At 30.2% G+C, this 25,013-nt stretch overlaps 1 protein-coding gene and 1 pseudogene across 3 annotated transcripts in view; one reads left to right on the top strand and one right to left on the bottom strand.

Annotated features, from left to right (window-relative positions):
• LOC129311101 (U11/U12 small nuclear ribonucleoprotein 59 kDa protein) overlaps positions 1 to 25,013 on the bottom strand; it is a 44,191-nt gene that overhangs the window by 14,241 nt on the left and 4,937 nt on the right. The gene's annotated exons all lie outside the window — the stretch shown is intronic.
• LOC129311102 (delta(8)-fatty-acid desaturase 2-like) lies at positions 21,029 to 22,552 on the top strand (annotated as a pseudogene).

Genomic DNA, 25,013 nt, shown 5'->3' with positions numbered 1-25,013 from the left:
CAAGACAAGGGGTATAAATCTACAAGCTTACATCCGCAATCAATCCAGACAAACATAAACAAATTCATAAAACTTCAATTAAATATCTCATTTTGTCTGACACCACCCTAAGTTGTAGGGATTTTTTTTTATTTTTTTTCCAAATCCTTCCCCATGGAAGGAAACTCACACATAAAGAGAGTCCAATACTAGAAGGTAGGAACGGTGCCACTTGTGGCATAAGGCCACTAGTGTAGGGATTTTTTTAATTGCAGGTGGATGTAAGAGAGTTATGCACCTAGCTATTAGCCCTCTTTCCTTTGAATGGTTTTACTTTAGCCTTCTTTATTCCCTTAAAAAATTCATTTAAATATTGGCTAGAGGAATTTTAAATTTACATCAAACCCCTAGCTGACATGAATCCTCATTTGCACATAGACCTTAACAAACAAGCGTCAACTCTATAAAGCCATCGGCTTTCATATATTCAAGTTGCTATTCCTAAACCAACCCTAGCATTATTCAACTTGAAATTCAGTTCACATCATAATCCAACACCTCAAATATTAATATTTTTAGTTTAAGCTTTTTTAAATTTAGGAATTTTGTCCAAAGAGAAAAACCAACTTCTCAATGAATTCTAGTAATTTACTAACTAGAACCACTAATATAGAAAGGGATATCTACACTGGTTAAAATTGACTATTTAAACTTGTAATATCCTTCTCCTTTTAATCTCATGATTAACTCCAATTCCTATGTAACAAGGAAATGGAATTAAGGTAGTTAACATAATATCAAGTTTCAAATGGTTAGAAAAATGGGGATCTTAAGTTTATAAAACTCAAACCATTTTCAAAGTCTTACAATTAGACAAATCAAAGTTTACACATATGCAAAAGCAAGGGATCATTACATAAATAAATGCATTTGTTAAAGAATTTGAAAACAATAATATTCTGTAAAATTTTAAGGCGTGTGCCGCGGCATGTTTGCCTCTGTGACATGCACTGCGGTACAATTGTATAAATTTTGATAGTGAATTTTACTGTCAATTTGACAGCTTTTGCAGCAACTTTTAATATGCCATAATTCTCCGTCCAATGTTCGATTGACGCAAACTAAGTGTTTACAAAAAGCTCTTTCCAAACTCTAACTAATGGCGGTGGTTTCAGAAGTAAATTATTTTTCAATCAAAATTTGAACACTCTTTTTAAAATTTACACTTTTTCAATAATTTTTATAAAACTAAGTATTCAATTCATTTACCAAAAGCCATTAGCCATTAACACCCATTTGACTGCATGCAAAACGTTAAAATTAACTCGTGCAATGCACCATACCACATTAAATACTCATAGATCACATTTTTATAACTCAACCCCTTAATCTCAAAAATATACAAGGGAAATTTAAGCACATTTCCCTCAAAATGATCCATGATCTACACATAATATTCTTAACTCTTACTTGCATTAATTTTTTTTTAGCCTCATCACATATATCTCATAACATTAACTCACTCCCTAAGGCCTAAAATATACTTATATATTACAAATAAATAATGCAAGTAAGAACCAAAATGGATAAAACCTTATATATTACAAATAAATAATGCAAGTAAGAACCAAAATGGATAAAACCTAGTTGGCAATTTAAATTGTCAAATACACATAGTGACACAAGAATAAAGAGGCATATTAAAGTAGGATTACAGTCCTATGCCTCTGGGAGCTTTCCTCTTTCCAATCATCTTAAGCTATTTCCTATAATATTAAAGATTATAGGGAGAGCATAACCACTCAGTAATTAAAGTCCAACTAACGTATATCGATGCATGTCGATTAGTTCAAATACAAGTGGCAATAAAAGTCAATTCTTTAAACCATGTAAAATATTTGAGAATATATATATGTCACATCCAAAAAATGTGACGCGGACCGCGAAGGAGCAAAGGTTCCGGCCTTCACAAAGAAGACCAGAGAAATGAAAGTTGCCACTAAAATTTTGAGAAAAATCTTGAAAAATCATTTAAAGAAGGATAAGGGTGGTCTGCAAAAACAGAAAATAGGTTCGGGAGTCGATTGAGTATGAAGAAGGTGTTAGGCACCTCATAACACCCGTTCGTAAGAATGGTTATCGAAAGTTTATTGTGCTCTATTAATATACTTTTATAATTATTTTAATTATTCCTTTTATATTCATGTGTTTAAAAATGATAAGAATTAAGTGAGAAATATTTATTTATTTACGAGGGAGGACTTGACATAGAATCTGACTCTGAGACCTACGTATCCTGTGATGGGAATCAAAGTCCACGTAGTTTGAGCTTAAAAATTGTTGGTGAAAATATTTTTTTTGAAGAGAAATTAATTAGAAATAATTCATCCTTTTGCAAATGAAACAATTTTATGAAATTTTGATATGTATATTTTAAATTATAAAAAGTGATTTAATTTTAATTATTTTCTCAACTTTTGAATTTTTTGAATAAAGAAAAGAAAAGAGTTTAAAAATTATTTTTATTTTTATTTTTATATTTTATGATGGGAATTTAATTGCTATACTTACAGAGCCTTGTTGGCTCATACGGTAATATAATTATTCTAATATCTGCAAAGATTCCAAACTCTCACACGATAAAAGAGTTTAACAACTTAGTTTATTTACTTAAATTTTTAAATATTAATAATATCATTATTTTTTTAGTATGTTAATACATATATACTTTTTTTGAAATACTCTTAATCACTATACTTGCAAAGCCTTATTGACTTTTACGATAATATGATTATCCTAAATATCTGCGGAAATTTAAAAATCCTCACAATATAAAGGATTAATATATATATATATTTTAAATATATTTTAATTTTGTACAATTTATATTTTTAAACATAAAAATCTTATTCGCTATACTTACGAAGTCTTATTGACTTTCACTGTAAGATTATTATTCTAGAGGTCTATATACATTTAAAAATCTCATATGACCAAAAGATCTAATTAGAAAATATGATTATAATTTAAATTTATTAATTTAATTAATTAATAGTATAAAAATGTTTATTATTTTTTTTACAAAATTCATATAAATTGAGAATTGAGATATCTGTGAGGATTTATTACCCTACACGGTAAGGCAATTAATTTAATTCTCTACAAAGATTCTTGAAATCTTACTTGAGACTTAAATATTTATTATAAAAGGAAAATTAATTTTAATAATGGGCTTTCGGAACCCATATAAATACTTACAAGATTGATCCCCATACCTGCGAAATCTTATTAATTTTTACGGTATGAAATCATTCTAAGTGCCTATGGAGATTCTTAAAATCTCATATGACAAATAGATAGCCAAAATATTTGCATTTGCAGTCAGTGTATAATATTATGGTTAACTAAACAATTCATGCAATAAAGGCCATGGAAAGAATAGAGAAATAAACTATTTTGACAATTCACTATTCTTTTGACTTGAGAATATATTCTAAAAAAATTCTAGATTTGGCATAAACTTTTAGCAAGATCATAGCCATGATAGACGTGGCTTCAAACCACAATCACCTCACAAATTATCAATAATATTCTCACAAGCTCTCTCTCTCTCTCTCTGTGTCAAACACCTCTTAAATATGGTCTAAATTTTACATAAAAATATTTAATTCCTAAATGTTTTAATGCCTAAACATACATCTGGATTAGTCCGTACTCACAATATCTACCAATATGTGTGTTTGTGTGTGTGTGTGTTCATCAATGAATCCAGATTAAGGGAAATGATATGATTTAAATATTACCCGAGCAACTTGTGATTCCATGTTTACATTCTTCTTCCTCTCAAGACAACGCTTTCACCACCTCAACCTCAAGTTTTGAACGTGTTTTAAGTTCTTTGTTGCTTGCAAATCATCCAGAATTCATGTAACTGAGGGAAGAAGAAAATGGTGCTCTTGTTCAGTCTAAAAACCAACATGTGCATGCATGCTACTGTTTATGCGTGTTCTTATTCTCATTCTCTCGATTCCTCGGTCTTCCTTTATTGCTCCATTTTTTCAATTTTCCTTTTGTTGTTTTCTCTCTTCTCTTCCTTGGTCACTCTCACTCTTTCAGTTTCTTCTTTCTGTGTTACTTCCTCTCCGTCTCTATTCGACTTCATGCTTTATTTTTTTCTCAATTTTTCTATCTCTCCCTCTCTTTAGAAAAAATCTCCTTGCCCAGAATCAGCTCCCCTTCCATGCTCTATTTTTTTCTTCATTTTCTACCTGTTTCTCGTGCACTCTCTTTCCTCCATTTTTTCCTCTTTCTGTCTCTCTCTTCTCGTGCTCTTCAAGCTTGATCAATATGAATGTCTTTTTAAGACTGGAAGAGGAATGGTAATGGTGGTTGCGAGAGTGAGGACGAGAGAAAAGAGAATGAAAAGGGAAGAGGCTTTGGATGGAAGAATAGGAGTGTGGCTTCGTGCAAAAGGAAGCAGAGTGGCCTTGTTTTTCTACTAACACGAGGGGTTTATCGTTCAAAACATAAGGGACACACTCATGACCCTCTTTTTTTTTCTAGTGGAAATAGCAGTAGCAGCCCTCTTTTTTTTATCTCTTCTCATTTTGGTTTTTCTTATGCCTCTTCCTCAACAGAGAAAGGACCAAAAAGAGGAATGAAAGCAGACTCCTCCTCCAAACCCAATGCTGTCATCAATGAATTAAAATCATGCGGTTGCATTTCTGGGGCCGAAACTTTTGCTCGTGCCTCTCTGTCTCTCTCTTCTTCTTTTTCTGCTCCTTCTCTTTCATGCATGCTACATTTCTGCTCTGCCTTCCTTTTTTTCTGCAGCGTGCATCTCTGTCTTTTCTTCAGCGTGTACATATGGCCTTTTCTACATTTGCTATGTTCTGCTTCTCTTTCACTAGTGTTTTCTCTCTACCCGTCGAAAGTCTGCGTGTGTGCACATCATGGTTGCTACTCCTTTTACTATGCTTTTCTGCTCTCCAATTTTTTCTGCTTGCGTAAGTGTGTGTCTTTGTATGGCTATCTGTTCTTTTCAATCGCATGTGAGTTTGCTTTCTATGTTTTTTCTATGTGTGTATTAACTGCACATGAACCGCATAAGGCTTGTGATGAAATGCCTAGCCTTTTTTTTAATTTTTTGAAAATTAAATTCACACACACACACACACATGTATATATGTATTTTTTTTAAATGAAAAATAAGATTTAGGGAAAGAAATTTAACTCTCAAAAATTGACTTCCAATATTTTTGAATGATTGAGATAATTTAGAGAGAGATTTTAAAAGATTTAAACAAGATTTTTTTTATTTTGTTAAAATTTAATCCTAAAAAGGATTAAATTTCATTTTTGTATTTTAATGAACTAAAAGAAATAAAATCCTAACCAAAAAAGATTATCTAACATAAAATTAAGCCCTATCAATTAAATTAAATTTTTTTGTTTTGAAAATATAATCCTAAAAGGGATTAAATTTTATTTTTGTATTTTTATTTTTTTGATTATTTATTATTATTTTTATAAAATTTAAAAAATGTCTGGACAAAATACAGTATTCACAGTTACCCCTCTTTACTTATTTCTTATGTAAGTATATTAAAATATGTGTTTTTGAATTCTTACACAAGTGACAAGTAAAGATAGAACATGTATTTTGATCGGCCATGCAATACCTATGAAAAGACCTAATTGCCCCTGACATAACAAGATGTGATTAAATACAAGACTATTATATAACAAACACAATGACATGATTTTTTTTAGCAATATGATGAGGTGATATGATGCGAATGAAAATGATCAATTGACAAAGATTCAAATACAATGCAAGACTATTGGATAACAAACATAGTAAAATAATTTTTTTTAATTTTTTTAGCAATGTGATGCAAATGAAAATAACTAAATAACATAGAATGATGCAAGACTATTGAATAACAAACACAGTAAAATGATTTTTTTTTATTTTAGCAATGTGATGCGAATGAAAATGACTAAATGACAATAATCTAAATAAAATATATGTTGACTAGATGACCCCTCTTCATTAGATTTCTAAGTGAGAATTTCATGAGATGATATTCTTATCTTAGAAATGAATGAAGAGAGAAATATGTATTTTTGTTTGGAGGGGCAAGGCTCTTAGGTACCTACAATTAAACAAAAAAAACAAACAAAACAAAACAAAATAAAACAAAGGGTTTAAAATGAAATGTGATTTAGGAAATAAATAAAATAAAATCTTAATGGAGATGAATTGCTTATATTTCAAAGGATTTGGTTGGATGCCTGCCTTTACAAGGCTTTAAAGAATTGTGCTAGCCAGTACTGGGCTTTGAGGATACTTGTCTTTACAGGGCTTTAAATGATTGTGCCAGCCGGTACTAAGCTTTGAGGGTACCTGTCTTTACAAGGCTTTAAATGATAAAGAAGTGCCTGCCCAAGAAGGGATTTAGTGAGTGCCTGTATTCACAAGGCTTTAAACGATAAGAAAATGCCTGCCCATATATGGCTTTTGGTGGGTGCCTGTCTTTACAGGGTTTTGAATGGTAAGAAAGTGCCTACTCATGTAGGGCTTTTGGTAGGTACTTGTCTTTACAGGACTTTAAAAGGTAAGAAAGCACCTACCCATGTAAAGCTTTTAGTGGGTGCCTGTCTTTATAGGGCTTTGAACGGTAAGAAAGTGCCTACCCATCTAGGGCTTTTGGTAGGTGCCTGTCTTTACAGGGATTTGAATGGTAAGAAAGTGCCTACCCATGTAGGGCTTTTGGCGGGTGCTTATCTTTACAGGGCTTTGAACGGTAAGAAAGTGCCTACCCATGTAGGGCTTTTGGCGGGTGCCTGTCTTTACAGGGCTTTGAACGGTAAAAAAGTGCCTACCCATGTAAAGCTTTTGGCGGGTGCCTGTCTTTACAGGGCTTTGAACGGTAAGAAAGTGCCTACCCATGTAAGGCTTTTGGCGAGTGCTTGTCTTTACAGGGCTTTAAATTATAGAAAAATGCCTACCCATGTAAGGCTTTTTGTGGGTGCTTGTCTTTACAGGGCTTTAAATGGTACGAAAGTGCCTATCCATGTAGGGCTTTTGATGGGTGCCTGTCTTTACAGGGCTTTGAACGTTAAGAAAGTACCCACCCATGTAGGGCTTTTGGTAGGTGCCTGTCTTTACAGGGCTTTGAACGGTAAAAAAGTGCCTACCCATGTAGGGCTTTTGGTAGGTGCCTGTCTTTACAGAGCAGTTAAGAAAGTGCCTACCCATGTAGGGCTTTTGGTGGGTGCCTGTCTTTACAGAGCTTTGAAGTTAAGAAAGTGCCTACCCATGTAGGGCTTTTGGTGGGTTCCTGTCTTTACAGGGCTTTGAACGGTAAGAAAGTGCATGTCCATCTAGGGCTTTTAGTGGGTGCCTGTTTTTACAGGGCTTTGAATGGTAAGAAAGTGCCTGTCCATCTAGGGCTTTTGGTGGGTACCTGTCTTTACAGAGCTTTAAACGGTAAGAAAGTCCCGCCTATATAAGGCTTTTGGTAAGTGTCTGTCTTTACAGGGCTTTAAATGATAAGAAAGTGCCTGCCCATGTAAGACTTTTAGTGGGTGCTTGTCTTTACAAGGCTTTGAACAGCAAGAAAGTGCCTGCCCATGTAGGGCTTTAAAAGGGTGTGAGAATAGGTTTCATCCCACGTGATAAATTATAAATAATTTGAGAGAAATTCACATGTAAGGCTTCTTGTTGTTTCTTCTCTTACTTCCTTAGGTTCTATAAATTTTTTTTATTTTGCCCCAATCCAAAGGAGGCATACTTTCTGTGGCCATGCATGTAATGGGGGTGAAGTGCAATACATGATTTTTTTTTTTGTTCACCCTAATCTAAATGGAGGCAAATTTTTATGTTAAGCATGTAATGTATGGATAATACATAATGCATGATATTTTTTTATTAAAATTTCAATTCTTTTTCTGCCCCAATTTAAATTGTGGCAAATTTGATGCAATGCATGCCATAAGTGATATGGAAGAGTGAATGACTTGCTTTTGATTTGCCCCAATCTAAATTGTGGCAATTTTTATGTGAAATATCCAATGGGTGGATAATGCGTAATGCATGATTGACTATTTTTTAAAAAAAAATTCAACTCCCTATTTACCTCAATCTAAATTGGAGTTCACTTTAATGTGAAAGATATGATTTTTTTCAATTTAAATTAGGGTTCACTTTGATGTGAAAGATGTAATTTTTTTTTTCAATTTATGTGAAGATATGGAATGCTCAATACATTTGAAATTGTAAAATATATTTCTTTTTATTTGAAAGATTTTGATGCAAGAGGGAAACAAAACTTGAAATTAGCAAAATGTTAGGGTTCTCTTAGTCAATTGCAACAGGAAAGTTATTGGTCTCCCCAATGAAATTGTAAGTCAATGACTTAACAACTTTTACCACAAGAATTGAGCCTTAAGAGGTCACACTTTCAAACATCTAAAATTATTTATTCCTCCCATATTGAGAATTTTCAAGACAATTTATTTGCCCAAATGAAATGCTTGTTAGACATGAATGTTTCATCTCATCTATCTTCATCATCAAAGCTTGTATAGTCAATAAGCGAAATTAGCACTAAGTTTTATTTAACAATGTCAATGTAAACAGTCATTGTAAACAAAAGACTCATATACCAAAGCTATAACTAAGATGAAACTTCAAATTCCTTTTATCTTTCAGCCACCAAACAACCTGCACAAAAGAAAGAAGAGAAAGAACCAAGCTTCCCATACCATGATAGCAATTACAAAACACGAATGAAGGAACCTAATGTCAAACAAGGAAGAGGAAGGATTAGCTCTATACTAGCACACGAAAAATGTCGACGAAGATAAAGGAGAGCTTTGACCTTGGGTTGGATTGCAACACGAATAAAGGAGAAAGAAGGGAGGATTTGTTAGCTTCCTAACACTCATAATGGTGATGGATAATGCACCTGTATTCACCGGCAATGGACGATCGGACTAGAGTAGGATGAAATTTCTTGAAGCACTCTCAATCTCTCTCTCTCTCTCTCTCTCTCTCTCTCGTTGCAATAGACGAAAATGAAAAGGAATGGAAAAAATATAATGGTGTTGGGATAACCTATAGAAATTTATACCATCTTAGTGCATTTCCTACAATTTCATATGCTTTTTAATGTAGTTGTGCATACTTTTGGTAGATATAATAAGAAAATGTACATATCTCATATTTAAGTTTGAGTGACAAAATATTAGTCTAAATTGCACATAATTTTTTATCTTGCTAAAGATTTACCTAGATCTTACAATATCACTTGTCTTCTTAGGTCATTAAATACTATTTGAGAAGTAACAAAGAAGTTATGATGTCATTACACCAAGAGAAAGACAAGATAGAGTGAAGAATTAAGCCTTAACATAAGTACTTTCAACCTCAACCAAAAACCAAAAACAGAACATCATTTATGAGTTCTAGCTGCAGCCAAGAAATAATTAGCTGCAACCAAAGTTTTGGTTGAGAGGTTTTGACCGCAACCAAAGAAGAATAAACTACAGCCAAAAGCCTTTTTTTTTGAAAATATGCATTTTGGAATTAAACTTGAAGCTAGGGTTACATAAGCGAAATTCTAGGACTTGGAAGAAAAAGCTACAATTTCCAAAGGTATTTTAAGGTTAGCTCTGCTAGGGTTTTGGGTTTTTGAGGAAAATTTGGCCAAGGATTGAAGATTTGAAAAGATTCAAGTGGATTTCTTTCAATTTTTCTGCTTCTCTTCCCTTTTCTCTCCTTGATTCTGATATAGGTGCTGAATATTCAGATATTTGATGCTCTTTTCTAAGTATGAGTAGTTAGTTTTCTTGCACTAGGATTATTTTAAACCTTTATGTGGATTAAGACTTGAATATTCTTCTCTTTTGGTAGCTAATAATGTGTGTGTGTATTTATTTTGTCCTATGCTTAATGCTTCTAATTGCTTGATCACTATTTAGATTGTTTTGTTCACTTGAATTGTACTTGAGAAAGTTAATTTAGGTATAGAATTTCGATAAAATAGTGTTGGATTTAAAATTTACAAAGATACATGAATGGATTTGTTGGTAAAATAAAGATATTTTATTAATCATTCATAGTCACATTAAGACTGGAGCTTAAAACTTGTTTTTGCAAATTATTTTCAAAAAATTATGAAATTTTAGTGTTTGTAAATATACTTGATTTTAACTTGAGAAAACCTTTTCAAGTAATTTATAATCTTAAATTAGCACTTATTTTTATTAAAAATCTATTTTAGAAGAATTAATTTAAGTTTTATGAAATACAAACGAAAGAGATAATTCGACATTCTAACCTCTTGAAGTAAAAGTTTTGACAAATTTTAATTGTTTAAAATATTTTTAATCTAATTTTCATATTTTCACACAAACCTAATTTTAATTTTGCTCAACCTAATTCAAAGCTTAATAGTAAATTTTTAACTCTCTTTTACCTAAATCCTTATGAGAGTGATATCTTTGAAAAACTTTCTATACTTGAGATGACTCGTATGCTTGTAGTGACGCTTAACGGCAAACAATTTTTATTTTATTTTAAAAAGAAGGGCATTATAGCAATTTTATAAAGCTGAAACCAAAATAAAAATCCTTTTTTTTTGCATTAGTAAGAATTGAACTCATGACCTGATACATATAAATTATCAATGCAACTCTTACTAGACCAACAATCCTTCTTGGTAATATTTTCCAAAATTAATACAAATATAATTAAAACACATTATTATATATTTTAATTTTATTTAAAATATTACATGAATGATAAGTGTTTTTAACATCAGGATAATGACATAGAGAATCTTTGAAGTTAAAATATAGAATTGACCCATAGTTGAGTTTATAAGTATTTGTGACCTTTTTATACAATTCAAGAACAAAAAATGACCTTTAATCCTAAATTATATGACTTAATTTATTAATAATCATACATTATTTGAACATTAGCTGTTCAATCAATTTGTCAAACAGGCAGCGACATCAATTGTTAATTTATTAATTTTACTTGTTAATTTACTAACACCAGTTGTAAATTAATAACTAATGATTATATATCTCGAACAAAATTAACAAGTGAAAAGTATTTTTAATATTTTTATTATTGAAATTATTTTCACTCTAATTTTTTTAAATAGAAGTAAAGTTGTAAATTTTTTAAGACTTGTTAATAATTATGTGACATTTTTAATCCTTGATATTCTCCCGAAATAATTAAATTTGACATTGAAGGAGAATCCAACTCCGTCCGACTCCTGGTTAGGGGTGAGCATCGGTCGGTTCGGTTCGGTTCGGTCTCAAAATATGCAGAACCGATCGATCGAATAACACTGAAAATGAAAACCGAATCGAACCGAACAAGGACCGAACCGAAATTTGATAATTCGGTTCGGTCGGTTAATTCGGTTTTTCGGTTTGGGCCTAATTTTTAAATATTAAAACAAACAACACTATAAAATTGGGCCTTTTTTTCTTTTCGTTTTTTCAATATGAGCCCATTCTAATTATACTCATATGACATAAAGCCCAAATATTATAAAGACATGAATAATCAAATAAACAACCATAAATAAACACCGATGATTAAATAATAGCCTCATAATTCAGTCACAATACCTACTGATGAGAGTGACTGATTGAAATGGGGTTCAAGTGATGTTATTATTTTTATTCTTTATTAAAATAAAAAATAAAAATAAAAATAAAATAATTTATAAATTAAATATAATTTATAAATTAATAAATTATATATAATTTGGTCGGTTTGGTCTATTCGATTTTAATTTTACTAACCGAATCGAACCGATCAACCGAAATATTTAAAATAAAAAAACCGAATCGAACCGAAAAATCAAATAGACCGAATCAAATAGACAAAATTCAATTCGATTCGGTTCGATTTTCGGTTTCGGTTCGGTTTTGCTCACCCCTACTCCTGGTGCTGGTACTCTGCATTCAATAACGTTGTTGCGTACGTGATGCTGCTGGGTTAGCAAGTCCAGCCTGCCGACTAGCTTGTGTCAGTGACAACTGTCAAATTGCCACAATTCAAACACCATTGAAGAAGGCGTAGAATAATCGCGTCGGGTCTTAATAGGACATGTTGAGGTAAAAAATAAAAATTATAAAATTCTTCAAGTTACAAAATAGTGAAAAAAGAATCGATTTGATAATTTTTTATTTAAATATTAAATACACGTTGCTTATGGAACTCGTGGCTTGCTGGTTGGAGCATATTGGCTTCACTTTGCTGCACAGCTCATATGTTCTCTACAAGTCATGGCTCCACTTTATTGCTTGCCGGTGTAGTTGAGTTGCAATTATTATGAAATATTGTGGGCCGTCAACTTCTGATAAGAGTTTCCACCATTGATAGATTTCCTCCTTTGCCGTTGCCAGCCCGTTATGGTGGGCGAGGGAAATGCACTTTTTATTTTAGCACAACTTATGAGAATGGTACTTAAGTTTGCAGCTTTATTTTTTATATTTTGCAGAATTAAATAAAAAATGTTAAAAATTTATTACATATATATAATATTTTAACAATTGAAATAAGATATAAAAAATATATGTATATTATAATTTTAGTTTTACTGTTATTTTTATCTTCAAAAAATATAATTTTTAGATTAAATTATGTTGCATCCGACTTAAGATTCTGAATAGCCACTATTCCTCATCTTTATATTAAATGTCATGTGAACAAGGGTTATCCTTTAAGATGGGGCATGTATGTATATAATTACTTTGAATTTGAAAAATGAGGAAGTTATTTTAAAATTTTTTTATCAATTTTTCTTCCTTTTGTAATCTAATTTTTTTCTATTAACATTTCTTAATTCTATTTATCCATTTTTTCAAAAAAAAAAAAGAATTGATTTCATTAAAAACTCACATCCCTTTTTCTTCCCAAAGCCTAGGGGTAGAGATTTTTGGTGATTCTAAACAAATGAATTTGGAATCAAACTTGCAATTTCTTCTTCATTTTTTTTCATTACCCATGAGCGTCTTTTTTTTAAAAAAATAATTCTGTTTAAGATAGAATTATGTATTAAATATAGACATCTCTCTTAATAAAAATTTAAACTTCACACACACCATATTATGAGCCATGAGGAACTAGCTCCTTCTACAAAATTCAACTTATACTTTGGTCGTCTTTTCTTATTTATAGTGGTCACAATAAAATCAATAAGCCACTAACCCAATCTTGAGAACACTGGTTTAAAATTGGGTGATGATTACCCTTTTCCAATACTTATAGTCAAAAAAAATATGATAATTAATACATTCCACTTGTTAATCAGGTTTTTGGTTCGGTCTTCAACTTTTGAATGTTGAAGATGAATTTAGAACGATCTCGTTGCTCCTATCAGGTGGAAATGGAGGAGTCAGTCCATGGATTTTCTTGTATGGCACTGAAGAAAAACGAAGCGTCATTCATAATTTGTTTGTGATTAAAAAAAAAAACTCATAAATTGAGTAATAAAACATGAAGTTAAATCAAAATTTCATTTGGGTTTCATGCAAAAAAAGTTACAAATGTCAATATAAAGACGATCGACCAACAATAACATATTAACATACTTCCTCTTGCCTCTTATGCGGTTACAGAGATGAATCCTATGATCATATATTTACTTTTTGTCATTTTGCTCGTGTTGTTTAGCTTGGTTCGGCATGTTCATTTAGACCTAGGGGATACTATAGCCGTGATTTCCTATTGGATCAAGTCTGCTGAATCTGATTCTCAGTTGATAAATGCTCTCAAGGAGGTTCTTTTGATCTTGCAAATACGTTGGGATTTCAGAAATCTTGCCAAGCATTGGAAAAGGAAACTCATCCACTTTAAGCAATACAAAAAGTTAAATGGTTTGAATCCACTTTGAATTTAATCCAAACTGAGATGACAATTGAAGTTGGGAAGCGAAATTGGCCTCCTCTTTGAAATGAGAGCCTAATGCTGCCAAAGCCAGATCTGGTTGGTTTCTTATTATTGGTCTTGAAAAAATAGTTAGTAGAAGAGGATGCAAATTCAGAGTGAATGGTATTTTCTTTTCAAGGATCATTGTCTTTTCAATGCTAGAAGAAAATCTTGGACAGCTATTGGTGCCCCAATTATTCCTCTCTTGATAGAGGTGAGATCTGTTATCAAGTGAATTCCGAAATTGGAAGATTTTTGCCCGCCAGAAGTTTCTGACATTTCATTGGTTTCCAAGGACTTAAAGCTCATCATAAGTCTCTCATGGAGATCCAGAGTAAGCCCAGAATCGCAAATGGTTTGGAAGGACATCACAGAGCTGCTAATTCTTTATAAGCATCACTGGTCAGAAGAAATGCCATGGGGATGGAATTGCAATTTTAGATATCCCTTTAGCTGTACCAACTTAAACAATATTTATTTCCCTGCTTAACGCTGTAGTTGCCTTCAAATTCAAAAAAAAAAAAACATATTAATATACTAATATCAACATAAATATAAATCTATATAACATCATATTATTCATAACAATTAATAATATAATTCTTTTTGTTCATATTTCGCACTATGCACCAATAAGAGAATTGGATTAAGCATGTGTGAGCAGTTGAAGATGGAGGATAAAAGAAAAGTGGGAGTTACAATTTATTTCAAAACTATAGTAATTAGTAAGTGAACTTGCGAGTTTGCATGGGCTTTGAAGTAAACTGCGTTGTTTATAATTTATAAATAGTAGTTAACTGGTTATGTTTTTCTATAATATATGTATAGACATACTAATAATGGATATATTAATATTTTTATAACATGAAAATGTTAATATTAATGATTTAATGTTAAAATAAATTGGTCTAATGGCCATAAAAAATATAGTTCCCATAAATTATGGATAATAATTTTGAATATTTTAAAATATGACTCATTACAAAAATAATTAAGGTGATTTTTTCCTTTTATCCACAGAAGAAATATATTATTATTAAAATACTTTGCATAAGCTAGTCCACAAATATATCTCTTGTAACTAATTAAATAATTTTAATCTTTAATTAACTAAATTAAATCCCTACACACACGTCCATCATATCTTCTCTCTTTCACATAATTCCTTTCCTTTCTTGGTGGATGAAGAAATCAAGGTGATATTCACATATTATTTTCTTATTGTCTTAACAAGTACACTCTTTTGCAAGAGACATCCCAACATGAGTATTTTAATTTTATGCCTCTATAAATGAGTCCATTGCTAGGCTTCCTTATTCAAAGATGAATGTAAACCTAGAACTTTCGTTATTGAGGATTATTTAATTTTCTATGATAAGTTAAGATGTTTAGAATTTTTTACAAATTATGTTTGATCTGTTTTATGCAAATGATTATATTTTTTTTCGTGTCTCTGATCCAGTGTGGTATGACCAACCATATTAGTAAAAACTTATCAACATCATTTAATATTATAAATATGAATATACTTAATCTCGTCATTTTTTATGATGAAAAATGATATTTATTAGTTTAGATATTCGATTCTCTATAATAAGTTAAGATGTTTAGAATTTTTTCACGGATTGTATTTGATCTATTTTGAGAAAATGATTATATTTTTTTTCATGTTTCTAATCTACAATAGTGTATCGTTAATATATAATTATATATTATTGACAAACCATATCAGTGAAAACTTATCAACACCATTTAACTTTATAGATCTATAAATGTTTAATCTTATCATTTCTTTTTCTTTTTTTGAAAGAGGATCAAATGAAGCTATTTTCTATCTTTGAGTATTTGAAAGAAAGTTTTCATCCAAAAAAAAAATTGAAAGAATGTTATATTATTTGCAAAGAAAGTAGCTTTGTCATATAAAGTTCAACTAAACATTAAAATGACTATAAATGCAAAATACAATAAATGTTAGATTGTTTATTGAGTTCAATTCTATAAAATGAGCTATCTATACAAAATCCTTTAATATTAATATTCAAATAGAACCTCTTTTAAAAATGTCTCTTTGACCTTTTATTTTTTATAGAAATATTTTTCAACTGAATAATATCAAATTTATTATAATTTATATTACTAAATGGTTTTCTCGCATTCAAAACCTAATTTTAGACTATCCTCATTCTATTTTTTTATTATAAAACAAACTATTATATGTTTCATTGTTTTTTTCATTTATGAGCAAAACTATAAATTTTAAAAAATATTAATTATATTTTCTCAAATTATCACGGCCCTCGTACATGAATAGTATCATTAAATTAGAAAAAATAAATATTAATTACAATAATATTTTAATTTAAATATTTTAATTTCAAATATAATTATTATGATTAATTAATTTTTTTTACTATGTGTATTAGTTAAAATTCTCTTACTCCCTCCTTTAAAAAATGTAAGGTATTTTTAACCGAATCTCACTTACAATAAAGTAGTTACATGCTTTCTAACTAATTTTATCTTTTCATATTTATCATTATTAAACATCCTATAATAAATATAAAATCATCATTAATAAAGGTATTTTTTTAAAAAAGACAATAATTACACCTCGAATGATTAAAAATGTCTTATATTTTTTAACATCTAACTCCTTAAAAAATACCTTTATATTTTTTAATGGAGGGAGTATAACTTTTTTACTAAAAATATTCTCTTATATTTAAAAACATGTGAATGAATATTTTAAAATCAGGGTTGTATTAATGTTTTAATAAAAAATTGAATATCTTTCTTTTTAACAAAGTATGGCCAAAAAATATCTTTGAGAAATTCATTGAATACTTAGGTCAACAGATTAGATATGGATTCAATTTAACAATAAATTGAGTTCTGAGTTCGAGTTCGGTGCATCAACAAGATTGTTTTGGGCAAGGACGTGACGCATAAAAAATTCTTCAGAGGGCATGTCCATCCAGGCCCGGGGTTGACGCCTGACTCCTGAGGGACCGTGTGAATATGGGACCCACCTAATTAGTAAGAACACGAGCAATAATAAATAGACGACATCACGCATCCACGTGACACTCACGTTACATGCGACACCCCATGCCATGCCATCAAAGTTTCTTACCGTGATGCAGAGCCACCTGTTTGAGCCGCCTGTTTTGTTTTGGCCTCACTTACACTCTCCTGTTCGATGTATAAATTAATTTCAATATATTTTATTAATATTAAAAAAAATTAAATTTATTAATTTTATTTTAAAATTTAATAAGTTTTTTAACTTGATCCTTATTAAATTATATATTTCAATAATATATTTTCTCTCTTCAATATTTAATAGAGGGTAAAAAAAATTTATGGTGAAAATTTGATGACGTAACTTATAAATATGATTAAAAAAATTCTCCTCTCTCTGCCTTATAAATAAGACCAGAGAGAGTAATTTATTGTCACTTAAGTTGAATTACAATTTATCCAATTAACCTTTAAGAAACATAAAAAAATTACATATACAAAGTTAATTATTGTAAGGTCTACTAATAATTAAACTAAAGCTATTATAATAGTTTTAGTTCAGTTGTTAATAAATTTTATAATAATTAATTTTTTTGTAGAAAACTTCAACATCATTCTCTCAAAAAAAAATTTATTTAAACAGAAATTTACTACAATAGTTAATTTTTGTCACATTGATGTTTGTTAAATAAATTTTAAACAAATGAATTTTGGTAAATTAAAATGCAAATACATCCTATGATAGTTAAGACAGTGATTATTTGTTTTCAGCTAATGACAAAAAAACTATAAACCAATAATAACTAATTTTTTAAAATTTATTTTATCAGTCTTCAAGTTTATTAATGATTCTCAAGTTGCCAGGTCACCAGAGCTTGTGCAATCAGCAATTGTGAGATTTTTTTTAAAAGATAATAATATGGTCACTTTCTAAAATGATTTATATAAAAAAAAAATCTAAACACTTCGTAGTCCATTAGGAAAATTACATTCAAGGATTCCTTAAGAAAATTATTTACAGATAAAAACTAACAATAAGTCTTATTAAAAAAAATTATATTTTTATTTTAATAATAATTCATTTTGTAGTAATTTTTATTTGTGAATAATTTTTTTTGAGGAATTATTGAATGTGACTCTCCCTAATTCATTTCAAGGTATATATGGTTTTGCAATATATCCATTCGAGATCACTTGTCATTCTCCCCATAATTTAACAATTTACTTTTTTTTTCTTATTAATATGCTTGCTAGCTATTGAACAGAAAAAAATGAATAAACCATTATTTATTTAAGATTAAAAAATAAGTCATTTTAGATCACTTGAAGATTTTATAAAAAATAATTTATTTTGTTGATATTTTAAGTAAAGTATATTTTTAATACTTAACTTTATATAAATTTCACTTTAATCGTATGTATTTTTTTAATCCTTTAATTATAATATTTTTAATTTTAAATAATTATTTTTTTATATCATTCATTGTTATTTTAAAAAACTTAAACTTACTAGTTAATATGTCAATATTTAAAAAATATTTTATCAATATTTAAAAGTTTAATATAAAAATTTATTGAGATAAAATTAATATTGTTAGGATTAAAAGATTCAAAAAATATTTTATTTTAAAAATAATGAATGAAAATAAAATATTATATAAATTAAAAAATTAAATGTATATTTTAATTGAGATTATATAAAAAGCATATTTTTTTATGTTTGATTATAAAAATTAAAAATAATTTAGTTGATTATTTTTAAATTTCTCATATCTTTCTTATTTTTGTTTTTATAAAACTCATTTATTTTTCCTTATTTTAAAATTTTATGATATTATTGCATGTCTCATTTTTTTTAAACACTCTCACATTTATTGTATTAGATTAATTTTAAAAGCTACTTTGAACCCTCCCTCATTAAATTATTTTTATAAGTATTCAAAGTAATTTTTTTAAAATAATCAAATTTTTCTCTATTCTGATTACTTTTAAAGTTTAAACAAATATAATAAAAACTTATAAAATAATATGAAATAAGTTTAAAACAAATGGGCTCAAGGTCTTATTATCAATATTCTCAAAAGTTCATTCCCTAATACTAAACCTAATGAAAGACCCTCTCCATTCAAAAAATATAAAGTATTATTTAAGGAGTTAGATGTTAAAAAATGTAAGATATTTTTAATTTTTTAAAGGTAATCATTTTTTTCTATTAAAAGTGTCTCCTATTAAATGAATCACTTTATATTTATTTTAAGGTCAATATTCATTAATAGGGATAAATATTAAAAAATAACGTTAATTTGAAGACAAGTAAATATTTTATTAAAGTGAAATTCAGTAAAAAATGTCTTACATTTAAAATAATTAATTATTAATTAAGGAATTAAAATAACACTAGTCACTGCCACGTGGCTTTCCCTTTGAGTATTATTATTTTTCTTGGCTTCGAATCTGATTCTTTTTGTCGTTTCAGTACCTCGTGCTTTTCAGAACCTGCTATTATATAAAGCGCATCCCAAAAGGCCAAAATAGATTTTTCCGCAATTTTGAGAGCTGGCCAATTGCCAAAGTCACACTCGCCGACTTCGTTGAGTCCATCTAAAATTATAAAAAAATAAGACAACTAATCGTGTTATTTATTATAATCAAGATTATTTGGGTTTTTATATTGCATTCTTAATTTTTAAAATTACTTGTCTTATGTTCAATAAGAGTAGCTGCGAATCCAAATTTAAACTATTTTATGCTTAAAATGGAAACAAACTTTTCGAGAGAGTCTTTTCTTATTTATAAAACTCAAATTCAAAACATATTACCAAGGAATATATAGATTTTTTTTTTCAAATCTAGGCGCATTATTATTGTTGGTTGGATTTAAATTTGGCAATTCAGTACTATATCAGAAGAATTCTTGGAGTTTGCACAATTTTAGCTAATGAAAATACTAATAATCAACAAATCATGTGTAAAAAGTATTCCCTTTTTAATGTATTAAATTATTTAATTGCTTTCTTTAATTTATATAAATAATTGCAGCATATAAAATGGAAAATTTAAGAGCCATTGTTTTATTTATTTTTTCCTTTTGTTTTGACAATCATTGCATTAATTAATCATTAAATCAAACATCAGAGGAAAGTTTTCTTTTTTATTGTGTGTAGATTTAAAGTAAAGTCATTCACAATCATCATGTATAATTAGCTAAGATACCCTTGATTGTAGAGATGAGATGAGGTATATATGAAGGAGGTTAGCTAACATCAAATTATCTCTCCTATCCAAAAAAATAAAATTATATTAATATTGGCCAAAAATTACAAAATTATATCATAACTAATAATTATTAATTATAGCATGATAAGTATAAAATTTAATTTTAAATTGCACAATTTTGGTAAAATCATATTTACACACTTACGCCGTCATCAGAAGTGTTTTAATTTTAATTAAAAATATATAATAAAAATTCTTAAAGTTTTCTCCCCAAATTTTTAGTACAAAAGTTATCCAAAAAAGAGGGTTAAAAATAATTTCAACTCCATTGAAACCTTTTAAGTTCTAACAGAAAAAGAATCGAATGAGCAGACCTGTCAAGCTTTTTTTCTCCGCCAAGGGTAAACCTGTCAAGTGTCAATTAGTATTTACTCCTCACACGGTGTTTCTCTAGCATCAGCATCATACACGGTTTCTCTGATTCCTCTCTATAATCCCGTCCCATGTGAGGTTAAATACTTAAATAGCCTGGAACAAAATATCTCGGAAGTCTCGTACTCATTTAGATACCCAACAAGGCAGTCCACGTTAAATGTCCTGTGACCTCATCTCTGACCGTTGATTCGTAACTGAACCACGTAACGTGGACCTCCCTTCCAGCGCATTTTCCCTCGACTCTCGAGTTTCCAGGCAATTGCAAATGCGACGACCACATCTTTGTTGGCACTCCAAAGGTAGCTTCGTTGCTAAACAAAGCCAGAACCTTTCTTTTTATTTCCCCCGTGCTGTAACGTACATGTAGCCTAAAGGCGTTCAAGCACTCTTGACAATAAAGAGGCCTGTGAAAGTGGAGATAAAGAGGGAGGGAGGGACAGAGAGGGATCTCAACCAGATCAAATCAAAATCCCAGTTTGGGATTTCTTTGATTTGGGTTCTCTTGCATAGCAGAATTAGGTTAACCTATCCATCTCTGGCTGCGTTTAACCATATTGTTTTTCTCTCATTCTCTGCCGCTATATATTTCTGACACAATGGATGCTGAGAAGAAGTACATTACCGTCGAGGAGCTCAAAAGGCACAACAAGCCAGGGGATTTGTGGATCTCCGTGCAAGGTAAGGTTTACGATGTCACAGGTTGGGCTAAGGAGCATCCTGGTGGGATATTCCGTTGTTGAATCTTGCTGGCCAAGATGTCACCGATGCGTTCGTTGCCTATCATCCTGGTACCGCATGGAAATATCTGGACAAGCTCTTCACTGGGTATTACCTCGAGGATTTCCAGGTTTCCGATGTGTCCAGAGATTACAGGAGGCTCGCATCGGAGTTTTCGAAATTGGGCCTTTTTGAAAAGAAAGGGCATGTCACTTGTTATACTCTCACATTTGTTGCTGTCATGTTCCTCGTTGTTCTCTATGGTGTTTTGAGATGCACTAGCGTGTGGGCGCATTTGGGTTCTGCTATGTGTTGGGTTTTGCTTTGGATGCAAAGCGCGTATGTGGGTCATGATTCTGGTCACTATGAGGTAATGTCCAGCCGGGGTTATAACAAACTTGCTCAAATAATTTCTGGAAATTGCTTGACTGGTATAAGCATTGCCTGGTGGAAGTGGACTCACAATGCGCATCACATTGCTTGCAATAGTCTTGATTATGATCCTGATCTGCAACACATCCCTGTTTTGCTGTATCTCCCGTTTCTTCAATTCCATGACATCTCGTTTCTATGGTAGGACCTTGAAGTTTGATTCTCTGTCCAGGTTCCTTATCAGTTACCAGCACTGGACATTTTACCCTGTAATGTGCCTGGGCAGGATTAACCTGTTCATTCAGACGTTTCTGCTTTTGTTCTCAAAACGCCCTGTCCCAGATAGAGCCTTGAACATAATGGGAATTCTTGTGTTCTGGACCTGTTCCCTCTCCTGATTTTTTGCCTGCCAAATTGGCCTGAAAGGGTCATGTTTTGTGCTAGCTAGCTTCTCAGTCACGTCCATTCAGCACATTCAATTCTGTCTGAACCATTTTGCTGCTAATGTATATGTTGGGCCACCAATGGTAATGACTGGTTTGAGAAGCAGACTAGTGGCACATTGGATATCTCTTGTTCTAGCTGGATGGACTGGTTCTTTGGTGGCTTGAATTTTCAGCTTGAGCACCATTTGTTCCCAAGGCTTCCTAGGTGCCAATTGAGGAAGGTTTCTCCCTTGGTGATTGACCTCTGCAAGAAGCATAATTTGCCTTATAGGAGCTGTCGTTCTTGGAAGCCAACAGATGGACCCATGGGACTCAGAACTGCTGCTCTGCAGGCCAGGGATCTGGCTAACCCTGTGGTCAAGAATTGTTGTGGGAGGCTGTTAATACTCATGGCTGAGCAATATGGATCAGAAGAACTGGTTAACATCTCTATCTTCTCTCTGTTCCTTTTCCCCCGATTTCTTTTTTTACTTTTTTGCCCTTAAATTTCTTTCCCCGGGGCACAGAAAACTCTGCAGTTCATGTACTTGGCATCTATTTATACATTATTCAGATTTTGGTTGCATTTTCACCTCCTCTATTCTGATACTGTCAGCCTCCATTCTTAGCATAGGGTGCTCACGTATGATGATGATGATGCTTGTGCCATGTTTGGTTTATATCTTTTTGTGCAGGAGATTTATTTCGTCTTCTTTTTTCATTCTCCTTTCTGAGTTTGAGAAAGAACTGTTCTATTGAACATAATTATGGCTCCACCATCATATGAATTCAGTTGTCGGCCCTATAAGAGGATCCTTTTGTTGGTGGCGAACCCAACATTAAGATTTAACTTTACCAACACTTGTGAATGGTGGCAAGTGTTAAAGCCTTCGTTTTACCAGAATGATGATTCTAATTATGTTTCAGTGAGAGGGAAGAAATTGAACTGATAGCTTGATCCTTCTGATGAAAATTAGATGTTATTTTAAGCAACGCTATGATGGGTTAGTGTCTCCAATGTTTCTGATAGGTACTGGTCAAATCACAATTTTGATTCTAATTCTCTGCCCATTCCATGTAAATTAAAATACTACTAAGGAAATGTCTTCAATTCTCCGTAAATAAAGCTGAGATTCTGAATATTGTGGATAGAGAAAAACAATGTTAAGGGATTCAAATCTGAGTTTCTCACAGGAGATACAAGCCTCTTCCGTTAGATTAAAATTTTCGGTTTTGATTGTTCAATTATACATTTTAGTTTCTACCTTTTTTTTTCATTTTATTTTGCTTCTATTGCCCTCAAGTTCAATCTTAAAATTTAATCTCACAAATTTGATATGTTATAGGTGTAGGTGTGTGTGTGTTTTGAGGGAAAAAAAAACTTTCGGAGTTCAAAAGTGCACAAATAATTTTTTTAAATTTCAAACATCCTCAAGCTGGTCCTTTGAAGTCAGGAAAAACGGCTGAATGTTTTAAGACTGGCCCAACATTCTAAGCCTAGAATTAGATATCATTTCTCGTTATACGTACGTGTGTGTGTGTGTTTGTGTGAATGAGTGAAAAAGATAAATAAAATCTATGGATTTATTTGGTAACTTGTTCTAAAACAGTTTTTTTGTTTTTTAAAATAAAAAATAAAAATAGAAATCATTTGATAACGTATTTAAAAAAATATCTTAGAGAATGAAAAATAAAATATTATTTTTAAAAGCATAAATAGAAATATTTTTTAAATATTTTGAAATTATTGTTCTAGAAAAAAAGAGAATATGAAAAACACCTAGAGTCTATTTGAAATTATTTTTTTTTATGATTTTGAGAATTGGTGTTTTATAAAATATGTTTAAAAAAAATAAAAATAGTTGTTTTTCTCATTCTCCCTTCTTCTCCATAATAATAATTTCAAAACACTTAAAAAAATATTTTTATTTCTATGTTCTCCAAAATATTGTTTTATTTTTTATTCTCTAAAATATTTTTTGAAAAACATTATCAAATAAATTTATTATTTTTTTATTCTGAAAAATAAAAACTCTTTTCAAAACAGGTTGCCAAACAAGCTCCTATTTTCATTAATTTTTTACTCTCAAAATATATTTTTCAAATACCAATTCTTAAAATAATAAAATAAAACAGTTTAAAACAAGTCCCATGCATGTCTTATTGTATTGGTTGATTATTTTGAAAAGATTTTCCTCCTTATTTCTTGCAAGTTATTATCTCTGTTACTCTGCTTAACATACATTAAACAAAATATGAAAAGTATCAAAAAGAGGATATTAAACAGAAAAATAGAATCATGTTCATAACTTTCTCTTAAAAGGTTTTTTCTTTCCACATAATCAAGGGGCAAGAGAATAGATTGCTGTTTGCTTATTTCAAGATTTTTTTGGTCTGAATTGTTCATTTCATTTCAAGAATTACAATTTTTTTTAGAATTAGAGGAATAAATCACATTTTTTAGATTATGAATAACATTTTTTTCTTATAAGTTTTACTTTGTAAATATACTTCCTCATAATTGTATGGAAACATATAAATAAATCACACAGTAAAATAATTTGTTTATAAATTTATTGTATATTTAATAAGGACTCGTTTGTTTAGAATTAAAAATAATTAATTTTTGTTTAAAATTTATTATTTTGGTTACAACATTACACTAATAAAAAGGATTATCATTTAGTTATTTTAAAATTTTATACTATTTTCATATATTTTTGTATTTTATGATATTTTCTCTTATGTATCACATCAATTATTTCCAGAAGTTATTTAAAATGATTTTTCAAAATAATTTAAAAAATTTGTGCGGATACTAATTATTTTAAAAATTTAAGCAAATATTGCAAAATAGATTTATTTTTTAAAAAATAAGT

This window comes from Prosopis cineraria, unplaced genomic scaffold (assembly GCF_029017545.1).
Source record: "Prosopis cineraria cultivar Desert tree isolate PC_DT_omini unplaced genomic scaffold, ASM2901754v1 PC5, whole genome shotgun sequence".
NCBI lineage: Eukaryota > Viridiplantae > Streptophyta > Magnoliopsida > Fabales > Fabaceae > Prosopis > Prosopis cineraria.
The sequence above is the reverse complement of the archived record's forward strand: the minus strand, read 5'-3'. Positions and strand labels throughout refer to the sequence as shown.